Below are 24,527 nucleotides of genomic sequence, written 5' to 3' on the forward strand. Positions count from 1 at the left end.
GAACCATTATGCAGACACCTATACTTGTATGAATTTTACTTCCTAATTCATTCTCCTACTGTATATATTTTGTCATTCAACTTATCCATTGTTCTTTTTTTTCTTAATTTCCACATTTTGGATTTTTCTCCCTAGTACCTGCATGTTTTCATTAAAATTTCTCTCGTTTTATGTTTTAATGTTTTTCCCTATTTGTTGAATATATTTATAATATTCAGTTTAAATATTTGTTCTTTCTTTTGCATTAGTTCTGCTTTTTTAGGTAATGATTTTTCCATTAATGATTTTTATTGCCTAGGGTTTGAGCTTCTCAGGAACTGAGAATTTGTATTTTATTGGATCTGTCCATTACTTTCACTAATATTTGTTACTGGAGAAGAGTTACAAAAACTTGGTCTTTAACTTGAGTCCCCCTTGGTTTATGATTGGAAATTCTATTATCTCATTCTAGACTGATAATCCTTCCAGCCCTGATCTACTTCTAGGAAACTTCTAGTAACTCTGCCCCTGTCATTGATTTCATCCTAGATCCTTACTTTCTGTTCTGATTAGCTCATGCGGTGGGGAATGAAAGTGGAGATGGAGGAATGTTCAGATGCTCTCCAGGCTCTGTGCACTCATTGACAGAGGATCTCCACCACAGACAGACTCTAATTCCTCTCCTTATTACCCTACCTTATGTGGCTGACAGTGGAGCTGGTGCTGCTATATTCCTGCCCCATGGAAATGAAGGCTTGGGGAGAAGAAAGGGCATAAATAGGAAATCTAGCTCAACCTGTGCCTCATCTGAGGCTCCTGGCCTTCTCTAATTTACAACCTTCCCCATCTCCCACTACCCTTGTTCCATCAAGATCCAACCATCTTTGGTCTCTCCAAAGATTTTTTTTTTAGTTTTGTTTGTTTGTTTATTTGTTTGATTAGTGGTTGATAGAGTTTCTTGTGGCTGATGCTTTACATATTCCAGAGAGCATCATTCCTATTGCATTGTCTACTCCAGTGAGATGTCACTCCCTGAGAATATAATGTGGAACAGTGCTCACCAGAATGTTGCAGTGATTCTGGATTCATTAACCTCCCTAACTGTTCTATAGTTGGTTCTGTGAAGGAATACAGAGGACTGTGGTAGTTCATCATGGTGTCTAGAAGCAGAAGAAACTATCAGTTTTTAATATCTGACACCCCTTAACTACTGACAGTTCCTTTAGAATAAACACTATTTCAATCATCAATCTATACCCAGCATGAGATTCAGTACTTGGTACATAGTAGAAACTTAATAACAAAAGATAAATCAATTTGTTAAATGAAATAAGAAAAAAAGGAAAGGAAATTTACTTAAGAGATATCAGAGAAAGAAACTGAGATAAAGACAGACAGAGACAAAGAGAATAAAGAAGGAAATATAGAGCATAATTGAAAATTTTCAGGTGAATAACACTGTTGATGAATTATACTCTTGGTTTTACTACCATTTAAAGAATCTCATAAGATGTCATTTTGCTCAAATATAATCACAGGGCATGTGTTTGTTTTATCTGTCAGCCAGAACAAGTAGCATCTCATATCATTATCTATCTAACTGCAAAGAACCAAAAACAAATCCACAATTTGTCTCATTACTGACTTCTTATAAAAGGATTTAAAAATAAGACTCACATTGTCAAAAGCTATTGCCTTCAGCATGAATATACTCACAGATTTTTCCTCAGAATACAATTTAATTAATCCAAGGATATGCACATCAGTGACAAAGCTTACTAAAAAATAAATATGTACTTCTTTCTTGCATATATTGCAAAAATCAAAAGCTTTATCTGTCTTAGGTAAACACTCTTCAGACTATAAATATGGCCTCCCAACCATCATCAGCTATGCTCTGAATCCATAACCATACAGAGACCATAATTTAGGGGATTAGTGACAGAGCCAATTTCTTGTCATAGAAAATCACAGAGTTGGTGGTTAGTACGCATATTTTGATTCTTCGGGTGTATACAGCTGTCCTACTGAATTTCTGATCACTCTTAGAAATTATTTTAAGTAAATGTCTGTCACAGGTATTCTATTAAGATCTTCTTTTTTGAGTTGAAGCTCATAAAGCATAAGCAGATTTTTTTTTTTTTTTTTTTGCTTTGGCTCATCGAAAACCATAAGTTTTTAACTGAAATTTTAGATCAGCTTTAGAGGCCTAAGGAAAAAGTACCCCATAACATTTTCAGGGGAGTTTTATTTCCAAAAGAACCTCATTATAAAGAAATCTTATCTAGAACATGGGCTCCAAGAAAAATATGGCAAGTAGCAGTGTACAAAGTTCAAGGTAAGCACTAACAACATGGATATAAATGTCTTCATGAGAACTCAAGGAGACAATTTGGATCATAGCCTTTAATAAGAAAGTAGAGGAAGGAGAGGTTCATAGAGTTGCATCTGCTTTAAATATCCAACACTTTTAAATCAGGGGAAAAAATGGAATCAAAGCTATGCATGGGGAAATGGAAAATGTTCCCTAAGTGGAGTATTAGTTTGAGTTAGGGAATAGGAGAAAAAGGAGTTTTGGCATTAAAGACTAATTTTGTTCTTTATTTTATAAACTACTGGTCATTTGGTCATTTCCTGTTAATTATTTTTAATATTCCCTTGTATATTTTTTTCCAGTAAGAAAGGAGTACAACCAGACTACTTATATTTTATTCAGAGTTTTCAGACAGATTCAATGTTTTTGTTCTTATCTGACAAATGCATTTATTGAAATTGTGGTTTGTATTTCAGGTAAATACAGTACAGAGACATAGGAAAGCAATGTCAGCATTAATCAATTTTTTGTTCTGCATTAGTTGGAATAAAACATTCCTGGGTGACATGACAAAATCACACTTTATAAAAGGGAGACAAGATCCGGATAGCTTTTGTTTTTTCTCTTCAAAACTTGTCATATTTTTCCAGCTCAAAAGTCTTTCTTTAAACTAAAACAGATATAGAATCCTAGTACATATATTTAAATTTTGATAGCTTTATCAAAGCATGATTTCCTTCTTTTCTTTTTTTACTGAGATGGAGTCTCAGGCCTTCTTTAAGTCTGTTTTCTTCTTTGATTTAATATCAAATATTTTCATCATATTGTGCTCATAATTTCTTTAAAAGCAAGTAACAATTGACTGCATGCTATGAGTCTCACAGTGTGAAATCTAGACTTGATCACAAAATATTTACCACATGAAGCCCTAAGATTGGAAGACTTTTTCTTTCCAGTCTTTTCCACCTATGCCATAAGAATATGTATATGAGTATATATGCATATATAGTTTTACCTTTTATTATTTATTTGTATTTATTTCACCATTTTATATCCTCTAGCTGTCATAGGAAGTAATAAACATAATATTGGCTTAAAATTAAAGATTATAAAGAAGTTAAATAATTTATCACAATTCAAGCCTTATAAACAATTTTATATGAATTTTTAAGCTTAGGCAGAAAAATCTTTAAGTAGAGAAGTTTGGGAGCTTAGAAATATACACTCTCATTGTGTGTGTGAGTCTGTGTGTGTCTATGTGTTTGAATTAATTTCTCTAAATAGATCATGTTTAAAATATAAAATTATGCAAGGCTTATATAAATATGTTATTGAATTTGAGATCACTAAATATGCAATGTGAATGAGAAGGGACTGTAAAAATTACAACCATGTTTGCATGAAGAAGTACATAATTTCATGTGATTATTTACTCAATGCTTTAACTTTTAAAAATAAATTATGAATATAAATATTTCTAACAAAGTTATAAAGCAAAATTTGGAAAATGTCACACATATGAAAGAAAAAGTTACTGTCATATTGATGTCTCGTTCATGTTCAGTATATAGGATTAATTTTTAATATTAGTAGAAATATAGTCAAAGGATATCTTTAAAGAAGAAAGACACAAAATTTTAAATTTAAAAACAATTACTGAATTGTAATAAAACACCATTATAATGCTGATGTACCTATCAGTATTTTCTCTTTCTCCTGTTCTTCTTTTAATGATTAAATATTCATATTCACTGTGGTCTGATGAGACAGTTTCCAGCACTGTTGGAGGGACTGTGATTTGTGCCACACTTCTTGGAAAGCAATCAAGAGTCTCAAAAATGTTCACACATTTTAAATGATAATTCTACTTTTAGAAAATGTACTGTGGGCATAATTACAAATATGGACCAAATTGTGTTTTATAAAACATTCCTGACAGCCTTATTTGTATTAGCCAATTTTCAACAGGTAAAAATCCAGTTACAGAGAAATTGTTGACTAAATTATGACACATCTAACTGATAGAATTTATGAGGACCATTCAACTTATATTTTTGAAACAACTTTAATGACGGAAAAATTATTCCTATATACTATAAAGTAAAAGAGCAAATAAAATAATATCAACTATAAAACATGTGAAAAAAGGTTAATCAGTTATAGGTTAAGTTAACCCCTGTACAAAGGTTTTCTATCTCCGAAATGAGAAATACTAGTATCCAGCTCATAGACTTACAGTGTATATTAACTAAGATACTACATGTGAAATAACTGGTTCTAGAACTGGTGTGTGGTAAGCACTATATACATTTATATACATTATATAAGGTTAGCACTTATAGGAGAATTGGCTCAGAAACGGGAGGGAAACTCTTTTCTTACTAAACAGTTCGTAGATATCTTTTCTTTCTCTGTGCGTGAAGAAAACAATGATAACCAACAATTTCAAAATTAGTAAAGGAAAGCTAAAAAGCTTATCTTCCTGTTTGCAGGTAATGAATGAACTAACATTATCAACATGGTGAGGACAATCAAATGTCAGATACCAATGGTCTGGCAGGTCTCAAATGAAGTAACCACTGAAAACCGTGTCCACTGGCCAAAAGTAAGTAGTGACAAGAGCCAGTTATCCATACACTTGGTCTGTGCCACAGCCTCTGAGAGTGGCTTGTGTATTCTCGTATTCTCTATAGAGTGGGCTCCTCGGTGTCTGCCACAAGAGCAGGATCTTTTCTTTCCAGGCCCATAGAGAAGGGAAATTGTGGTTAAGGGTCCTGTCAGTGACTGGGAAGTTACTTATGATGAGGCAAACCTGTACAAAGGACCCACAGTTCTGTTTTTGAGAAATGGATGATTTTATCAATGAATTAATAGAAAGAACTCTATTCTTCCTACTAGCTTCATACACATGTGCTACACATGAGATGGGCTAAATTCAGCATACATTTAAGTCCTCTGGCATGTCATATATTTTTAACATTTTACTTGTTTACCAACAAATTGGCCAGGCAAATATACTATTCCCTCTTTACATATATGGAAATCAAGGTTCAGTGAGTTTGAATGACCCACCCGATGACTCAGCGAGTAAATGCAGGAGCAGTGATTCAAAGGGGTGTGTTGAGTCTTCCAGTCTTCTCCAGACCCTGTCTCACAAGAAATATAGGTCATCTTCACTGGGCTCATGGACAGCAGTTCAGCTCCTTAGTTCACATTTTGAAGAGGTCTCCACACCCTTCTATGTCTAAAAGAGCCAATGGTCTGGGGCGCCTGGGTGGCTCAGTTGGCTAAACATCCACCTTCAGCTCAGGTCATGATCCCAGGGTCCTGGAATCAAGCCCTGCATCCAGCTCCCTGCTCAGTGGGGAGCTTGTTTCTCCCTCTCCTCCCTGCTTGTGCTCTCTCTCGCTATCTCTGTCGCTATCTCTCTCTCTCTCTCTCTCTCAAATAAATAAATACAATCTTTAAAAGAGAATAATAAAAAAGTCAATGTCCAGCTTCCTGTTGTGACAGTGCCATAGAGAGAGTCGATGTCTAGTCTCTGCTGTGAGATCTTTATAATATTGCACTCGATTCAGAGCCTTCTTTGTCATATTCATCCAGGGGAAGTAAATCTGAAATTGCTTTCTTCTAGGAGTGGGATACACGGGTCACCACCAAACTGGGAGCATAAAATGACATCACCGGGTTAAAAAACAATCCTGGGCTAAAACTGGTAAGTGAAGAAAATCTTTACAACGTCACAGCTCTGATTCTGACCACGTGTGATCACTTACAGCTTGGTTTCTTCTTCAATTACTTCACAGTTTTCTTCAAGAATATTGGTGGGTATTTACTTTTTGTTTGTTCAACAACTGAAATATTTTAGGATTTTCCCCAATTTAACAGAAGGTGACTTCAAGTCTCCACTTCTCGAAAAACCACTCACTGCTAAATAGCAGCTTTCCAGCCCCCACTCATTAAAGTTGCAGTCATTGGAAGGCTTTTCCAGCCTCAGCATCATTACGTCTAGTACCATGATACATAAAAGATAGGAGTTACTTAACTCTGATTTGAAAAAATATATATATTTTGGTTGACCCAAGCATTTTCAGATTGAAAGCAGAATTGTGGTATTGGAATTAGAAGTAGTATTGAGGAGTATTCTATACGGTCATTTCATCTTTTTAAAAATATTTTTCAATCTCTTCCTGCATTTCAAAATAATATATACCATGTTTTCATGTTTTCAATGATCCCTTTTCCTATCATCTAATTAAGCTCATTAGGCACAAATATATAACATTTGAAGTTGAGTTTGTATGAACTTTATATAAGGACAGTCAAATCCTTTTAGTTGAAATATTTTGAAAAGAGTGAAAAGGAATGGTTTTAGTGGGTGGACGATTTAAAGGATGATCTCAATGATCAGATCTAGCTGTATCACTCCTTGTAGAAGGTGGGGCGGTTGCTACTAGAATAATTCACTCCAGACTGAGGCTTGGGAACACCTTTTGAGATCTACAGCGTCCCTACAAGAATTTTTTTTTTATTTTGATGATCATCTAAAAAAATTATTCACTCTTTCTGGATTACCTGGTGGTCCTATTTGTTAATGAAATACTGCAAGGGGATTCCAGCACTTGCATTTTTTTTTTAATAATGGAGTCCAAATCTGGGCAAACAAATGTTTCCAAAACTTTGACTTAGGAAAGAAATTACGGTATTAGGGCAATTGAGTGATCACACATGATAAACTTGAACGGCAACAGAAATAAAGCAAGTATGAAGGCACGTATTGTCGTCACGTTTGAGGTAATCTAGTGCACTCCTCCCGTGTTGATGTTGCCAGTTAGAACAGTTTATTAATAAAAAGTGTGGAAACAAATATGCAACAAAAATGCATCTTTTCCTTAGAATATTAACACCAGACATTCACGTAATGCAACTTTCAGTAATACTGTAACATGCAAGTAAAAGGGCAGCTTTACAGAATTATCTCATTAAAGAAATAGTCAAGAATTTGTCAGTTTTATTTAAGAAGGAAATCTAATCGTCTTGAACTAAGAAGCGGGGTCTTAATGTTTTAAAGAGTATTTAGACAATATACGCAGGCACGCCAGCATTCTCTGAAGTTATATTATTAAATTCAAACTATAGGAATAGATTACATGTAGAACTGGGGCTGAGGTGCCATCCTTCTGCCGTTGGCATGATGTAGTGGGGAGGCCACTGGAAGGACCCTCGGCAAGCCAGACATCTGGTCCTGGCACTTTCCCACATTGGATTATTTTGAGCACAAAACCGAACCTCCCTAAGCCTCAGTTTCTATGCCATTCAAGTGACAGGACCTAAGACTGTTTCTAAGATCTCTTCCAATTCTGACATTCTAGTAAAAGGATGCCCCAGGCATCCGATGTAAATTTATGTGTCATATTTTTAGTTTTTTAAAATAACTGAACTTCATGAATAGTGTATTTTTGTCATATTCCATCAGAGTATTCTTCATCTTCAAACTGAAGAAGAGGGTGAATGATTCCGACGTTATTCTAAATAAAATGCCTAAAAGAATGAGACCCTAGCACATTCATTAGTCATTATTACTTGAGGGCTATCTTACAGTCATCTTCTTAAAAGAGCACAATATGTTTAACTGCAATATTTTAGTATAGTGGGAACTTCGTTAACCGTTAAATTGTCTGAGAAGCCTTTCAAGTATAATATGCTTTGTTTCAAACAGAGAAACATCATTCATTTAAATTTAGTGGAGACAATGTGGGCATATGTACATGTTTGGCTGTATTCAGGTGGTAGAGATGAATTACCATGTCTCTGATGACAAAGGCATGGGGTCTCTAAGTGTTCTGAGACTTTAGTTATTTAGAAAACCAAGTCTTATCTACTATCTTTATAAATAGGTTATAATCAGGGTATTCCGCAACTTATTTTTCCTTTTGTGTATAAAAAAACACATAGTCATGTGTTTTTCGGGCTGATTTTTTCATCCAAGGAACATTCGGCAATGTCTGGAAACATTTTTAGTTGTCACAGAATTGGGGGTGGGCACAGTGTGGGAGAAGTGCTACTGGCATCTCATGGGTGTAGGTCAGGGATGCTGCTAAATGTCCTACCATGCAGAGGACAGCCCCCCACCCCCCACCGGACAAAGAATAATCCTACCCCAAATGGCAGTAACCAAGATTCAGAAAACCTCCTGGAAAGTGCACGTGCAAGTTGTCGTTCGCTTTAGTATCAGGTCTATGAGAAAGTTAAAGGGTACTTTTCTCCACATCCTCTCCCTACAAATCATGAACTTAAAACTTTTATTCAACTACTATAATTCCTTTTTATTTTTCTGTTGCATTCTATCAGTCTTCTTTTTTTTTAAAGATTTTATTTATTTATTTGACACAGAGAGAGAGGGGGGGGGCACAAGCAAGGAGAACAGGAGAGGGAGAAGCAGAGTCCCCGCTGAGCAGGGAGCCTGTAGCGGGACTCAGTGCAGGACTTGATCCCAGGACCCTGAGATCATGACCTGAAGGCAGACGCTTAACCAACTGAGCCACCCAGGCACCCCATCTATCAGTCTTGAATACATAAAGAATTGAAAATCTTTAAGGTGATAACTTGGGGAACTTGCTTCTGCTACTTTGCAAATAAAATAATTTCATTGCACGGTCTGTTTAGTGACTTGTTTGCCAGAAAGGCTTCATTTTTTATATTACTGCCAAATAATTACTGCTTTTGAAAATTTGGTTGAGGAAGCCAATGCAGTCTTTTGATTCTACTGTTGTTTTTTCAGTGTGTGTAAATTGAGTAACCAAGAGTTCTAGGAAGGATAAATTGGGTAAGGTTTGGGGGAGACTTTAGTGTTGATATTTAAAATGTGTTATACATGCTTCTGTCTATTTCCAAGTTTGTTCAACATAATTTCTTCCTTTTTTCCTGAAGTTGAACAAGTCACTGTTACTAATTTTTTATTACCATTTCCATTTTCTGAAGGAATCCCAAATCGATGTCTAGGTAAACCATAATGGAGGCCTGTTGATGGCTCTCTTATTATTCTCACAGGATTGCAGCGCCACCTACAGGAGTCCTTGTGCATTCCACCAGTGCTCCTAGCAAAATTCATACGCCTGCCTATAGTACAACGGAGAAATGAACACGTCTGGAATGCAAAATACAGCAAGACAACAAACAAAAACCCAAGGGAAATACTTATATTGTATCATATGTCTTTCAGGTATGAACTTTCCTGAAGTCTTTGAAAGCAAGTAATTTCTTGATTTTCAACTCTCTAGGGAAATACTACTTTCAAAAATCTGGATTCTTTTAGCAAATAACTGCATCTTTAAAATAAGAAAAACATACCTCTTTTGTTAATGTGTTGAAAAGAAATGAGTGGCGAATGTTTAAAGATACTGAGTTTTGAAAAATCAATACAAAATTTTATAACTGATCTGGAAATTACAAAAATAAAACAAACCCATAAACTAATGTAAAAATAAAAAGTAAACAGGAAGATGCTTTCATTTTCCTTTTCCCATTCTCTTCAAAACATGGGTTTATTCAATTGAAAGTCTACTTCCTATTTTTGGTAAAAGCCAGAGTTTCTAGGTTTAGAACTCAAACCAGATTTTTGATAATGACAACAGATATCAAGTTCATGTTCTTGTCTCCTGTGCTTCTCTTCCTCATGCATGTGAACTTTACTAATGAAAAACTGTTATACAGACATATCATAAAATAGTATCTGTGAGAACCTTTGCAAGAGTCAAAGGTGGGTTTAGACCATGTCAGTAAACATCTAGTTGTTAGGTAAGGATAAAGTTGGCATTCAAAAATCTACCACTTGACTCCTGTAGAAAGGACATTTAACACTAACAGCCCAGTTTTGACACTAGCCAGAGGTAAACTTTGGTGATTACATCATTAAAATCTGTCTCCCCACTCTGCATGTGCCAAGCAAATCATACGCTTTGATGCGGTGGAAGGGAAAATTACCATAAATCTTTTTTCACTACTAGAATGACCATTGGTTCCTTTGGTAATTTTATGTAGTGTGGATTAAAACCAGACTTTGTCTGTTCCTATCAGAGAAGGAAAAGTAGGAGGAGCAGAAGATATTTTTAGAGTAAAGACCAGCCAAGCAAATTAAATCAGACCATTAAGCTTAATGGAGTTTGAGAGAGCAAGGGCAATTATTAGTTCAAAATAATGACCTTCAGTCCAACTTCAAGGAAATGTGTAATAGCAGAATTCCCTCAGCCATTCAGGGAGGCTCTCTCTCTCTCTCTCTCTCTCTTTCTCTTTCTGTCTCTCTCTCTTCCCCCCCATCTCTGTCTACTGAGCGTAGCCACAGAGAATGGAGGTAGCAGAAATCAATAACCAACTAAACTGACCGTGAGATATAGTTATATAAGCTTAAATATATTTTTCCCAGTAATATTAATTTCCTCTGATAGAATTAAAGTAGCTCATCAAAAGTTAGCCATATGGAGCCTTCTAAGAATCCAGGTAGAATAATTCTTATAAAACTTGGCCCTGAGGGAATTTGTGACTATTTATAGCTTGAAAGTGGCACACTAGCTATAAAAGAATAAAAGCTGTTGGAGATAGTACCATGAAAATAATGAAAAGAACCAAATGGTTCTTATGGGATGACATCAGTCTTAAATGTGGTGAGAAAAACCTTATTCTTTCTCTGTTCTTTTATGCTGAAATAAGGTATAAGGCAGATTAGGTTTCCTAGTGCAGGGAATTTTAAATTGCCCACAGGCAAGCAGGTTGGAAGTAAAATAATGGCCTCATCTTTGTGAGTTTGAGGTCTACTTATATATATTCTTTTTGGGGGGGAGGGAGAGTTACTTTTATATAGTTAAGTCTTACTCAAATATAGTGAATAATAATACCAAACCTCTGAATGAAACCCTCTCCTTTTTACGCAAAATGGCTTTAGTAACCTTAATATCTAGTTTATGTTATGATGAACTATGATTTACAATACAGATTTAATGTAGCATACTTATGTCATGCCTTTGCTGTATAATTTTTGTAACATAAAAGCAGAAAGATCTCTCCATACTTTAGATCAATTTCAGAACTAAAATCATATACCTGATACATATTAAGTGACAGAATGTAACATTAATTTCTTTACATTTTATTTAAAATAGCCAAATCTATAAATATTTTATATGATCCTGGAAGTTCCTTATAAATAAATGAATAGTCCAAAAGATTCTGTGATTTGAAAAAGCAAAATCTCTTTTGAAAAAAGAAATACAAATCAAGAAGAAAATTAACACAAAAGACGTATGTATTCAGTCTTTGCTTAGGATCAAATTGCATTTTTCACATAATTTAAACAAAATTCACAAAGACTAAGTTGCCAAGTTGATACATGACTTGGAATATATTGGCAGTTATAACATAAATTCTGGAACACTGTTGAAAGAAAAAAGAAAATGCTGTTAAATATTTAATGCTACAAATGGGAATGCTTTACTATCATTTAACATCTTAGCCTAAAATGTACAATTTAATGAAGATAAGTATGTTTCAATCATTTTTCTGGATCTCTTCCTTAAGATAGATTTTGAAAATCCACAGTTGTGTATTATTTTACTAAAATATATTTTCTTTCCATTCTCTAAAAATGGATTTTCAAATATCTTTTCTATACACATGCTGAGAATTATAAGTTGCTTTAAATGAAACAACAGGAGGAGCTCTTATTTACTGAGTAACAAAATCACTTCCTATTAGATGGAAGATTTCATTTGTATCACTCTAAATAAGATACAGTACAAAGACTAAAGGCAGCATTGGCTACTGACTGAGCTTCAATCTTGGCTATGCTATCCATAAATGGGCTGACTTTGGAGGATTCTTTATCTTTTTTGAGTCTCAGTTTCTCTATCTGAAAAATAGTAAAAATAAGAAGAACAGCAATATCTACCTCATGGGTAGTTTTGTGTATTCAGTGACAAACGTGTAAATGCCTGCTATGCCATCTAACACGATAGATACTTAATAGAAGCAGTCCCTCAACTCTCTGCGTAATACACTTAAATTCCAGTTCTTCTCTACAAATTATGTATTCTTGGATACACCTTTGTAAAGACTTTCTCTGTAAAATATAGATAACAATATGGAAAAGTACATGTGAAAATCCCAATGCATTCATAAACAAATCAGTGCTTCCTTGTTTAACCAATGTGCTGGCTAGAATAGTTTTCACAATGCTGTGATGGCAAACCCCAAAATCATAGTGACACACTATGTAAGAATGTATTTGTCTGTCATTTAAAATCATCGTGGGCCTGGTGACTCTCCAGGGCAGCTCTCTTCCAAGGGCTGAAACAGGGATCCACACAGCTTCCATCGTCCTCTCTACACTCTGAAACACTTGACCTTCAAAATCAAGGTAGTGGAAGAGGGTGGGGAGAGTTCACACATGCCTTGAAGTATGTTGGACTGAACATATCACTCTGTTCCTAGAACTAGTAGTATGGCCCCAGCCAAACTTCAAGGGAAGTTGGGAAACATAGGGTAGCATAAGGAATAATCCATGAACTCTGTTGTCTGCCATACAGAAAAAAAAAATTGTCAGCAAAGCTATTTAATATATCTTACTCATTTTAACAGTTATGGTTTATTTTAAAAAATGTATTTGATGCTGATTTTAAATCTTTATTAAAACTATGAGGAGTGAAAAATTTTTTTCATTGTTTTCTTTTTGTTTAGAATATTCTACCTTTCGTAACATTTTTACATATTCCAATTACTTGTATGCTGCTTTGTTTAAGTGAGTATGTGTATTTTAATGAAGGATGTATCATTATCAAATTCTCAAAGAGGCTTCTGGTCCTTACAGAAGTTTAAGAATCTAGGTTTAAAGAGTCCCTATCTGAAGTTACTAGGGTATGATATAGATACATGAACCCCACTAGAGTCATTGAACTCTTTGGCAATACTCTTGAGTGGAACATTGATTTCTGGGAGTAAAAAAATTGTTGGTAGCTTCTGAGTTAGAGAGATATTGAATGTCATTGATAAACAGCATTTATCAAGGAGGGGGATGGGGAGGAGAAGGTTTGGACGAAGAAGGGAGTATTGGAGACAAAGAATCAGGAGTTCTGCTTTGAGCATTCTAAATTTGAAAAGCGTTTACGCTTCTAGGCAGAGTCTAAGTGGTTTCATATAAAAGTCTGGAACTCCAGGGAAAGTTCAGTGTGGAGCCATAAATCTCAGAGTTTTCAACTTATGGGTGATATTTAAAGCCATGAGACTAGAAGCCACGTGACTAAGTAGCGTGTTTAAATAAGGAACAGAAAGCAGTTCAGCACCAAGTCATTCCAAAATTTGAAGCTTTGAAACAGGAGGCAAAATTAGCAAAGGAAACTGGAGAGGAATGGATAGAGGGGTCAGAGGAAAATCAGGAAACAGCAGTATTTCAAAAACCAAGACGAGAGAGGATTTCAAGGCAAGAGCTCAGCTGTGGGAGATGCTGCTGAAGGAGGAAGTAAAATGAAGGACAAGTAGTGGCAGAGGGCAGGATGGAGGCTCAGAGGGAGCTAGATCAGGGTTGCCTCTGCCCAGGGAGCAGGAAGGACGTTGCACTGAAGCAGGATGAGGAGCAATCTGAGGCTAGGAAAGGCAGAAAAGAAGCAAAGACAGTTAAGCAAGCATATGAATAATTAACACATGCACATTACCAGTATGACTTAATACACATCCAATTCCCTTTCATTAAAGATCTTAAAATTTTCTCGTAGGACAGTCTCAACTGAAACATTGGTGTGTGTGTGTAATTCTCCTTTGCTTCTGTTCTTGCCATCTGTGTCTGAGGTCCCCAAGACCACCACAGGTCTGGTGATTTACCAGGAGGACTCAGAGGGGTCAGCATACGGCACAGTCAGTTGATTTATTACAGAGAGAAAGGATGCAAAACAGTATCAGCAAAGGGAAAAGGCAAAAGGGGCGAAGTCAGGAGGAAACCAGGCACACATTTCCAACAGTCCTCTTCCAATGGAGTCATGCAAGATATGCTTAATTCTTCTGGCATAGAATTATGACAACCCATGTGAAATAGCATCTACCGGGGAAGCTTATTAGAGACTCATTACCCAAGGCTTTTTTTTTTTGGAGCTGGTCACATAGGTACCTTCTGCTGAGCACATACCAAAATTCCACACTCCCAGAAGGAAAGCAGGTATTCAACATAAACCACATCGTTTATACAAAACAGTCCAGGTACAGTGAGCCTCCCTCATCAGTTGGGGATTGGTGGGAACCCTCCCAAAATCTAAGTTCTCAGACATCAGCCAAGGGTCAACCTTGCAAGCAGGCCTTTGTAAGGATAACAGTCTCAGGACTGCTATTCTATTTTCTATATACCACCTGTTATGGACTGAATGTTTGCATCTTCCCCCCAACATTCATATAGTAAAGCTTTAACCTCCAATGTGACGTTATTTGGAAGGGGTGGCCTGTGGCAGGTAATTTGATTTAGATTAGATCATAAGGGTATTACCCTCATGATGAGATTAGTGCCCTTACAAGAGGAAGAGGGAGATATTTTCCGGCACACCCACCTAGGAAAGGCCATGTGAGCACACAGTGAGAAGGAGGCTCTCTGCAAGCCAAGAAGAAGGTTCTCATCAGAAATTCTGATGAGAATCAACTTTGTTGCCACCCTGATTTCAGACTGCCAGACTCCAGAAATGCGGGAAATAAGTGTCTGTTTTATAAGCTAACCAGTCTATTGTATTTTGTCATAGCAGCTCAAGCAAACTAAGACAACATCTAAAGTTGATTCTCTGCTTCTCTGTTGTGATGCTTTTTAGCAATATTCTGGCTTCAGTGCGTACCTATCAAAGAGGCTGAGCAAAGAAAAAGGTAATTAGGGAGTGGGCATTATGTGGGGTGTAGCCAGATTATCAGTGTGTCTGGCAGCAGCTAAGCAAACCCAGATACTGTTCTGAGGGCCAGAGGCATGGCGATAACTTAAGGAGAACTGGTAAGGGCATGAGAGGGTCAGAACTTAAAGCAAAAAGAACATTAAACAGTAATATTTTTAAATTTTAAAAATTATTTTATAGGGGTATTAGTTTATTCCAGCTCCTACTTTTTTACCTAGATACTAGTATTTCCAATTGTTGGAAATAAGGCTAGCCACACCCAGACGATAGGTCAAAAGTGGTAGAATTGAGGTGTCGTTCACACAAACAGACTTGCCCTGATTTACAGCCAACTCTGGTTTCCAGGGAAGTCTGTTGCAGTTATCTATTACTACATGACAAAAGACCCCACAACTTAGTGGCTTAAAGCCACAACTATATTATTTTATCTTGTGATTTTTGTGAGCCAGACATTTGGACAGGGCTGAGTGATTCTGCTATTCCATGCTCTATTCATAAGATCACTTGGTAGTATTCAGTGGCTAGGACCGTTCTGGAGGTCCAACACAGCTTGACTCACATGCCAGGCATCTTGGTGGAGATGATGGAGGGCCAAGTGGAAAGCCAGGCATCTTGGTGGAGATGATGGAGACCTGAGACTATCAACTGAAGCCCCTGCACATGACCTCTTCAAAGTGGTGGTCTCAGGGTACCTGAACTTCTTACATACAGGCCCAGACTCCCAGAGAAAACACTGTAAGACCAAAGAAGAAGATTTAAGTCTTTTTACATAGCTACAGAAGCCCCAGAACATTATTTCTGCTCCATTCTATTGGCCAGAGAAATCACTAAAACCAACTCAGTTTCAAGAGGAAGACAATTAGATTTCACTTCTGGATGGGAAAAGCAACAAAGAATATGTAGTTATGTTTAATCTACCACATTCACTATTTCCATACTTCTCAATTATGGTAAGGATGGTTTCTTGCCCTATTTTCATCCCCATTTCATTTATAAAGTGTAGGCACTATTTTTCAAAAGAAGGAAACATTTTTATCTCTCTAAGAAGCTAGTAAGAAGTTGTCTGACTGCTTTAATTAGTTTTTACTTCACATCCAAGAGGTACTGATATTTATTTTGAAAACCAAAGAATTGGGTGCCTGGGTCGCTCAGTCTGTTGAGCGTCTGCCTTCGGCTCAGGTCATGATCTCAGGGTCCTGGGATTGAGTCTTGCATCATGCTCCCTGCTCAGCAGGGAGTCTGTTTCTCCCTCTTCCTCTGCCCCTCCAGCTTGTGCTCTCTCTCAAATAAATAAAATCTTTTTTAAAAAGTGAAAAACAAAGAATTTCCAAAAACTCATCTTGGGTCTGTATATGAATGATAAAAATAAATTTGTCTGACATATAAACAATGAGATATGATAGAGCTGGGTCTGTTCTCTCAATAGAATAGGGGATTACTTTTTTTTTAACCATTAAACACAACAACATGGAGTTTAATTTATTGTAAGGTTATACGGCAAAGCAGGACAAAACATGATTCCTACAAGGGGAATAACAATGACAAAAATATTTGAGGAAGGTGTTTAATGTGATTCAAATTCATGCTCAGTAGTCGTAATAAATGAGTATGTACAACCACACAGCCATTAGTGGTTGGTTAGATTTTTGCTTTAGGATTGAGATACTACACATTCACTTGTATACACTTATTAAACTTTTTTTTACTATTAAAAGTCATGATTATCTTCTGTTAAAGAAAATTAAATTTAATTGAAATTTTAAATATTGTTAAATCATTGACAAGATGTAATAAGAACAAGTTTGCAACTAGAAAGTACTTCTCTGTTTCCAAATGTCAAAGCAAAATAAAGAGCACTCTCTTTCAATATCATTTGCAAACAGACTATATTATATAAAAGGTAATATCACCAGGTAAGGCATTGCAGGTTTTGTTTTTGTTTTTGTTTTTAATTTATAGGCAGCAATCTCTTGGGCACCAGCCTTAGCCATATTTTTCTTGATCTATCCCTTCAGGCAGGAGAAACAAAAACAAAAATAAATAATTGGGACTACATCAAACTACAAATGTTTTGCACAATGAAAACAAAAATAGCCAATAGAACAAAAAGGCAACCTGCTGAATAGGAGAAAATATTTGCTGAAAAATAGTATCTGATAAAGGGTTAATGTCCAAAATATATAGAGAACTCATATAACTCAACACCAAAAAGAAAAAAAAGGATCTGATTAAAAAATGAGCAGAGGACCTGAATGGACATCTCTCCAAAGAACACATACAGATAGTCAAAAAACACATGTACAGATGCTCAACATCACTAATCATCAGGAAAATGCAAGTCAAAACCACAATGAGATAACACCTCATACCAGTCAAAAGAGCTAGTGTTAAAAAGACAAGAAATAATCATTGGAGAGGATATGGAGAAACGGGAACCCTTGTGCATTGTTGGTAGAAATTTTACGTAAATTGGTGCAGCCACTGTGGAAAACAGTATGGAGGTTCCTCAAAAAACTAAAAATATAAATACCATACCCATACCCAGTAATTTCACTTGTGGGTATTTGCCTGAAGAAAACAAAACACTAATTCAAAAAAATATATCACCCCTATGATTCTTGCAGCATTATTTACTACAGAGAAGATATGGAAGCAACCAAAGTGTCCATCGAGAGATGAAGGGATAAAGAAGTGGTATAGATATACAATAGAATATTACTCAGCCATAAAAAAAGAATGGAATCTTGCCATTTGCAGCAACATGGATGGACCTATAGGATATTATGCTAAGTGAAGTAAGTCAGACAGAAAAAAATGCCATATGATTTCATTTATATGTGGAATTTAAAAAGGCATCTGAGTTTTAAACATCATCCTAATGACATTACGTAGGTACCACTTTAATAATCACTGGATCACAAACATCACAGGGTTTATTTGAAAGTTCATGGGGGGAAAAGTCAGTAGTCCCCTTAAGAGGGATTTATCTCTTCTCTCTTCCCTTTGGAATAAAACTGGAAAATGGAGGAAGTGATTGTGCTCATATTGTAGAGCACACATCTTTCAAGATGGCTTTGACTTGAGTTGTTTCATTTTCAACTCAGTCAACACTAGGATGGATTTTAACTCTGGGTTTCATTTCAGGAGTGTTACCCACTGTCCTATGTGAAAAAGGAGGGCTATCTGTGGTGGGGTTTTTAATTTCCAAGCTTAACTCCAACAGCTGCCATAGAAAATGTCCTTCTCTTAGACTCCTAATCACCAAGAAGGCTGTTTGGCAAATACCGCGCCCATGTATGAATATTCATTGTAAAGTCAGTAGAGAGATTGATAGTAGTTGACCTGACTTTATCCTTTCTGGACCCAGACAATATTACCAAGAAAACTTTAGTTGCACCACCTTGGTCCAGAGCTACGTCAGGACGACCAAAGGGCCAGAACAGCCTGGTGGCACCAACCTCAGGGCTTCTCCACATCAGATTCAGGTCTGTGTCCCAACCCCCGAGCCTGGAGCTGTGTGACTGGAGTTAAGTTTCTATGGCTGCCAGAGTCACCTGTCACTGATAAAGTGACCCTGCTCATATCCACCTGACAACCTCCAGTCTTCAGCAAAATCTTTATGTAAAGGTGAAAACCAAGAAAAATAGAAAAGGGAATAAAAGAATCTTTTTACTGGATGTTTTGTTTAGATTTTTATATTTTAAAAATCATTCCTGCTCACATACCTTTCTCCTAATTGGGATTTAATGATCTAGTTAATGAGAACTCTGGTCATTTTTACTGAAATCAACCAACCTTTGAGATAACTAAATGAAAAATATATCCTAACATTTTAGAGGCAATATCTCTCCTCATTTATTTTGTTCTGTGGGTTGAAATGTTGAGTCTTCTATCAGTAATGCTAGAGACCAGTTTTATAGAAGTGCTGTGACACATTTTGCAAACTGAAAAAAGGGGGGATGCCCAATTAAACTTGAGTTTCCAATAAAAAATTAGTCCTTAATTTGTTGTTTAAGTCTATACCATGCAATACTTGAGACACGCTTATACTAAAAATATTATGCATTGTTTATCAGAAATTTAAATTTAACTGGGCATTCTTTATTTTATTTAATATCTCCAGTTTTTTATATGCATTGCATTTCCATAATTAAACTTAGAAATCTCACTTAATCAAATAGGAGACAATCATCCAAATGGAGAAAATGTTTTAAATGACAGTGAGAGTTGCCATATAACAAAAGTCCTTATAAATACATTAAAATAGCTAAACATCATATTGATTTATCTCTTTGACTTTCTTTCAATAAATTTAAGGTTAGTTGGAATGTAAAAGGCAGCTCAGTGGCCTGAGAATTTTATAACACTGTTGAGAAATGAAGAAGTAAATTAGCAAGAAATAACTCCTTGCAAGAAAATGTCTCAGTTTTACTGATATCATTATTTATTCTACATTAACAGAAGGATGCTTAGAAAATATGACAGGTATTAGAGAAGCAGAAGGACCCATGGGATATGGGGTTCCTTTTTTTCTTATACAGGCCAGTGGTTAGGAAAGTCCGATTGAGTGCTAATTTATTGTTCCGGTATTGTCACATAATACTGAAGACAGACTAATCCTAAACCACAACTCTCATATCCATGATACCTTGCATTAAAATACACTTTTTGCTTCTTATGATAAGTGGTTAACTTAACCAGTAGTAGACTATTGTATGTGCACTGTATACATATAAGTATTGCGTGTGTATGAATGCCTACACATGTGTATGGATGGACAGATGGATATATATGTGTATATATGTATATGCTTATATATGTATGGATACAAACACACACACACACACAAACACATACACACAAAGTCACCTTCCAGAAACAAACGTAGCAGCATTTTTTTAATCTGTCTTTTTTGTCATTTTTTAAATTTATATTCAATTAACTAACATATAATGTATTATTAGTTTCAGAGGTAGAGTTCAGTGATTCATCAGTTGTATATAACACCCAGTGCTCATTACATCACATGCCCTCCTTAATGCCAGTCACCCAGTTACTCCATCCCCCCACCCCCCTCCCCTCCAGCAACCCTCAGTTTGTTTCCTATGATTAAGAGTCTATTATGGTTTTTCTCCTTCTCTGATTTGGTCTTGTTTTATTTTTCCCTATTTCTCCCTCCCTTCCCTTATGATCCTCTGTTTTGTTTCTTAAATTCCACATATGAGTGAGATCACATGATATTTGTCTTTCTCTGAAAAATGGCAGCATTTTGCCATAAATTTTATATACGGACCTGCATTTACTGTTGACAAACACAAAAGAAAAAGCAAAATAAACCATAAACTTCATTATACATGTAAAAGAACCACAATTCCATATATATGTTTGCCCTTTAAATATTTATATATTTAATCAGTAGTTCAAGTATTTTGTATGATCAAGTACTATGCCTCCTTACCTACAAAATAGGAAGTTGATAGTGCTTTTTTTCCTTCCTCTTTCATTCTATTTTACACTGTATTACTTTTCTTTCTTTTACCAATCCTACCCATTTCTTGGAGAAAATAAATCACATTTTAATGAAAAACAGCAGAAAGGATCTTTTAAAAGGGCATATGTTACTGTGGAAATAGTCGAGGACTCACTTGAAGCAAAAGCTTTTCATGTTATCAGAATAAGTTTATTTAAAAAATATATTAAATAAATTAATAGTATTAATAATACTATAAAAAATTAACCTACATAAAAGAATGCACAGTGTTAGAAGCAATCATTTGAAAACAAGAACAACAAAACTATTCTCTTGAGTCTAAAAAGGTCTATTACTTCACAGTGTTAAGCTAATTTGCATTTTTGTTATGGATTCAATTAACGAATCCATGGGGGCCTGAGTGGCTCAGTTGGTTAAGCCTCCAATTCTTGATTTTGGCTCAGGTCATGATCTCAGGGTTGTGAGATCGAGCCCCACACCAAGCCCCCTGTCAGGTCGGGCTCCTTGCTGGGCATGGAACCTGCTTAAAATTCTGGCTCTCTTTCTCACTCTTTAAAATTTATTAATTAATGAATCCAATTTTATTATGAGACTATTCTATAATTCTAACTTCATTAACTGAAAGTCACATTTCCTACAACTAGAATGAATTAGTGTAATTTTTATTTTATGCTTGTGTTTGTATATGTATGTGTGTGAGTAAGATAGCCTTTACACATAAATTACAATGGTTATTGTAGTCCTATTTGTATGTTTGACTGAAGGGACTTGTGTATTAGTAATATTTTCATACTTAAAATGAAGAAATATGTTGTTTTTCCTTTTTAGGGAGTAACTTTCAGTCACTTTAAATATACCTTTTTGCTTTTAAAAGGATTCACTTGCTTATTTCTGCTACCTTTACCTTTTATCTATGAGGCGACAAGCTATTTCATATGCATTGAAGAGGATAAGCATTAGGTAAGTAGGTATTGCCTTGAGTATTATGTTTTAGAAAAATTATAATTAAAGCAGTGGAGATGGGGTATGAGAGGAGGTGATATTTAACTAAGTGATAATTTATTTTGTTGAAAACTCAAAACCCCATTAGAGGTTTCCATAAAGTTTCATACTACTAATGATCCCAACTTTTATGTTGAGGAAAAAAGTTCCTATTTAGCTATTTGACAGTAGAGTGTTGAAAGGTCATTTGTCAGCAGGGTCACTAAGCTGTAGAACTTGTTAGGAAAGCCTGATATTGCTTGGTCTCACACTGTTGCTGTCTACAATCCAATGGACAGTTAACAAGAGCAATTAGGCAAATTCTCGTTTAGCTGAGATTGACCCCTTTTAATATTTTGAAACACACATAAGTGTCTGTCAAAGTACATCAACAACACTGTATTTCAAGATAGGAGATGCTACTGGCAAGGATTTCTACCTCCTGCAGAGAACTGAGATTTAAGGCCAACCAACCCTTCTACTAAAGCCTTGCCAGGAAAAAGGTTATTGAAGGAGATGGCAGATTCATGTTGGAAAGTCTGCTACTCAACTACATATTATACACGTCTCTGCATTTACTCTACCCTATGTGTCCTTCTATGTTCATTAAAGTCATAGATCAGAAAGTATTCTAATGCCCTTCTATACTGAGCTCTTTATATGCTACCTCATATATTTTAATGTATTTTAGTTTAAAATGTAAAATCAAAATTAAGTAGCAAAGTGTAATCTTTGAAAGTGAGTAATTTCACATTTATTTTAATATTGCTTTGTAATGCCAAATATTTCATATGGGTGTGAAAGAGTGTTCAAGTGTGATCAGACTTTTGTAATATCTTTCAAAAGAGATAATTAGATATTTGTAGCATCTCTGATTCTTTAGAAAGTCAATCTTAATTTTCAGGTAAATTTTGAAAATATATAATAATTAAGGTTCTATAAACTTGAGTTCATTTATACTCTGTGAAGTTGTTGGCTCTTAGATTGTATCCCTAAGTCTCTACAAGCCCAGCTAAAAAAAAAAAGTACTAACATATATACCCCTATTATTCATTTATTCAACAAATATTTACTGAAGGCCTACATGTTCTAGCTACAGTCCACAAAAATCCATAAAATTTATAAAAATACTGAACAAAACAGAATGGGTCCCTGACCTCCTAGAATTTATAATTTAGTTAGTAAATCCTGGATTGATCCTGAATAACTCAATATGTAAGTAACAAGTTTTCTTTTGGGTGAATCTCTCTAATAAAAAGATAATCTTTAATATCAGTGTATTGAAAGAAGTCTAAGCTATAATAATATAACAAATGGCACCTTATTTTTAAGGAACCTTGTTGCTAATGACTAAAAAAGGTACTCAACTGAAACACTTTCAGAAAGTGAGCATGTACATAGACAAATAAACACATACACGCAGTTCAATATAAAACCTGAAGTCACTAAAATGGTTAATGTTAAATGTCTTTGACTAGTGTATTAAATTTTTATAAGAACAATCATTTGGACTTTTTGTTAAAAATTACATCCTAGGACAACCTCACAGATATTCTGATTCAGTAGGTTAAGTATCCATCCCAGGAATATACATTATCAATTAGTCTAATCTGATTCAGACGCTCCATGGCTTAACTTTGAGAAACATTGCCTTAAATAATAGACTGTATTTATGAGTTAGCAAATTCGGAACTTGTTCTAAGGAACTTGTTCTTTTATCATAAAAAAATGAAAACAAAATTGAAGAACAACAACAAACAATCTCCCTGTCCCAGAAAATATATAAAACAATGATTTTCATACATTTCAAAGAGCAGTAGAGGATTATAATTCCTCAGAAAAAAATAAACAAATGAGATGAGCCATATGGTTGCTCCAGCTTAGTTCATGGAAGTCATTCTCAGAACTTAGAGCAGGTAAGAGGAACTTAAACATCCCTGAGGTGAGAACACAGAAATTGGACTTAGGAAAACTGAGGTAGCTAGAAATTGTGGGGCATATTACAAGAGGACAGGGAGCTGTAAAGAGACAGAGAGATGGATATATGTAGAGGGATTCCTCTAGTCTTTGACTGAGTATTTAAACACATGTGAGATAAAACACAATAAGACAGGGGGACAAAACAGGAATTAGGCCGAATATTTCCCCAAGCTCACAGAGTACTGAAAACACTTTACATTCCTCAGTCAGAATGGAAAATATCTCATAATATACTCACAGAGTATTGAGTAGAATCAGAGAAGGGTATCACCTTAGTAATGAGCTAAGAAAGCCCAAGACTAAAAACTGTTTGGATTAGCCCTAACAAAGTTTCAAAGAGAACTTCAAAAGGATAAACTTGGTCTCAAATAGCTCAGCTGAATGCTAGAAAAGGTTCAACATCCTTTAAAGGCATACAACAAAATCCAGTTACCAACAACATAAAATTCATTAGGTAGAATATTCAAATAAAAATTCTGAGGTATTCAAAAAAGCAGTAAAATAAGAGATATAAATATCCATCAGTAAAAGTAGACCTAAATAAGAGATTATGGAAGTACAAGCCAAAGATTGTACAACAGAAATTATTATAATAATACGCTTATAAATAAGTTCAGAAGTGTAAGGAAAACTTAAAAATGATGAAAAGAGAGACAAAAGATATAAAAAATAGAAGTGTTAGCAATAACAAATACAATATATGAAGTGAAAATACACCAAAAAGGATAAAGAACAGATTAAACACTACAGAAGAAAAGATCCGTGAAATTGAATACATAACAATAGAAACTACAGGATGAAGTTCAGAGAGAAACACAATGAAAAAATGAACAGAACATCAGCAACTTGTGAGGCAATATCAAGTTGTCTAACAAAT

The sequence above is a fragment of the Zalophus californianus genome, chromosome 7 (genome assembly GCF_009762305.2).
Source record: "Zalophus californianus isolate mZalCal1 chromosome 7, mZalCal1.pri.v2, whole genome shotgun sequence".
In the NCBI taxonomy this organism is placed as follows: domain Eukaryota; kingdom Metazoa; phylum Chordata; class Mammalia; order Carnivora; family Otariidae; genus Zalophus; species Zalophus californianus.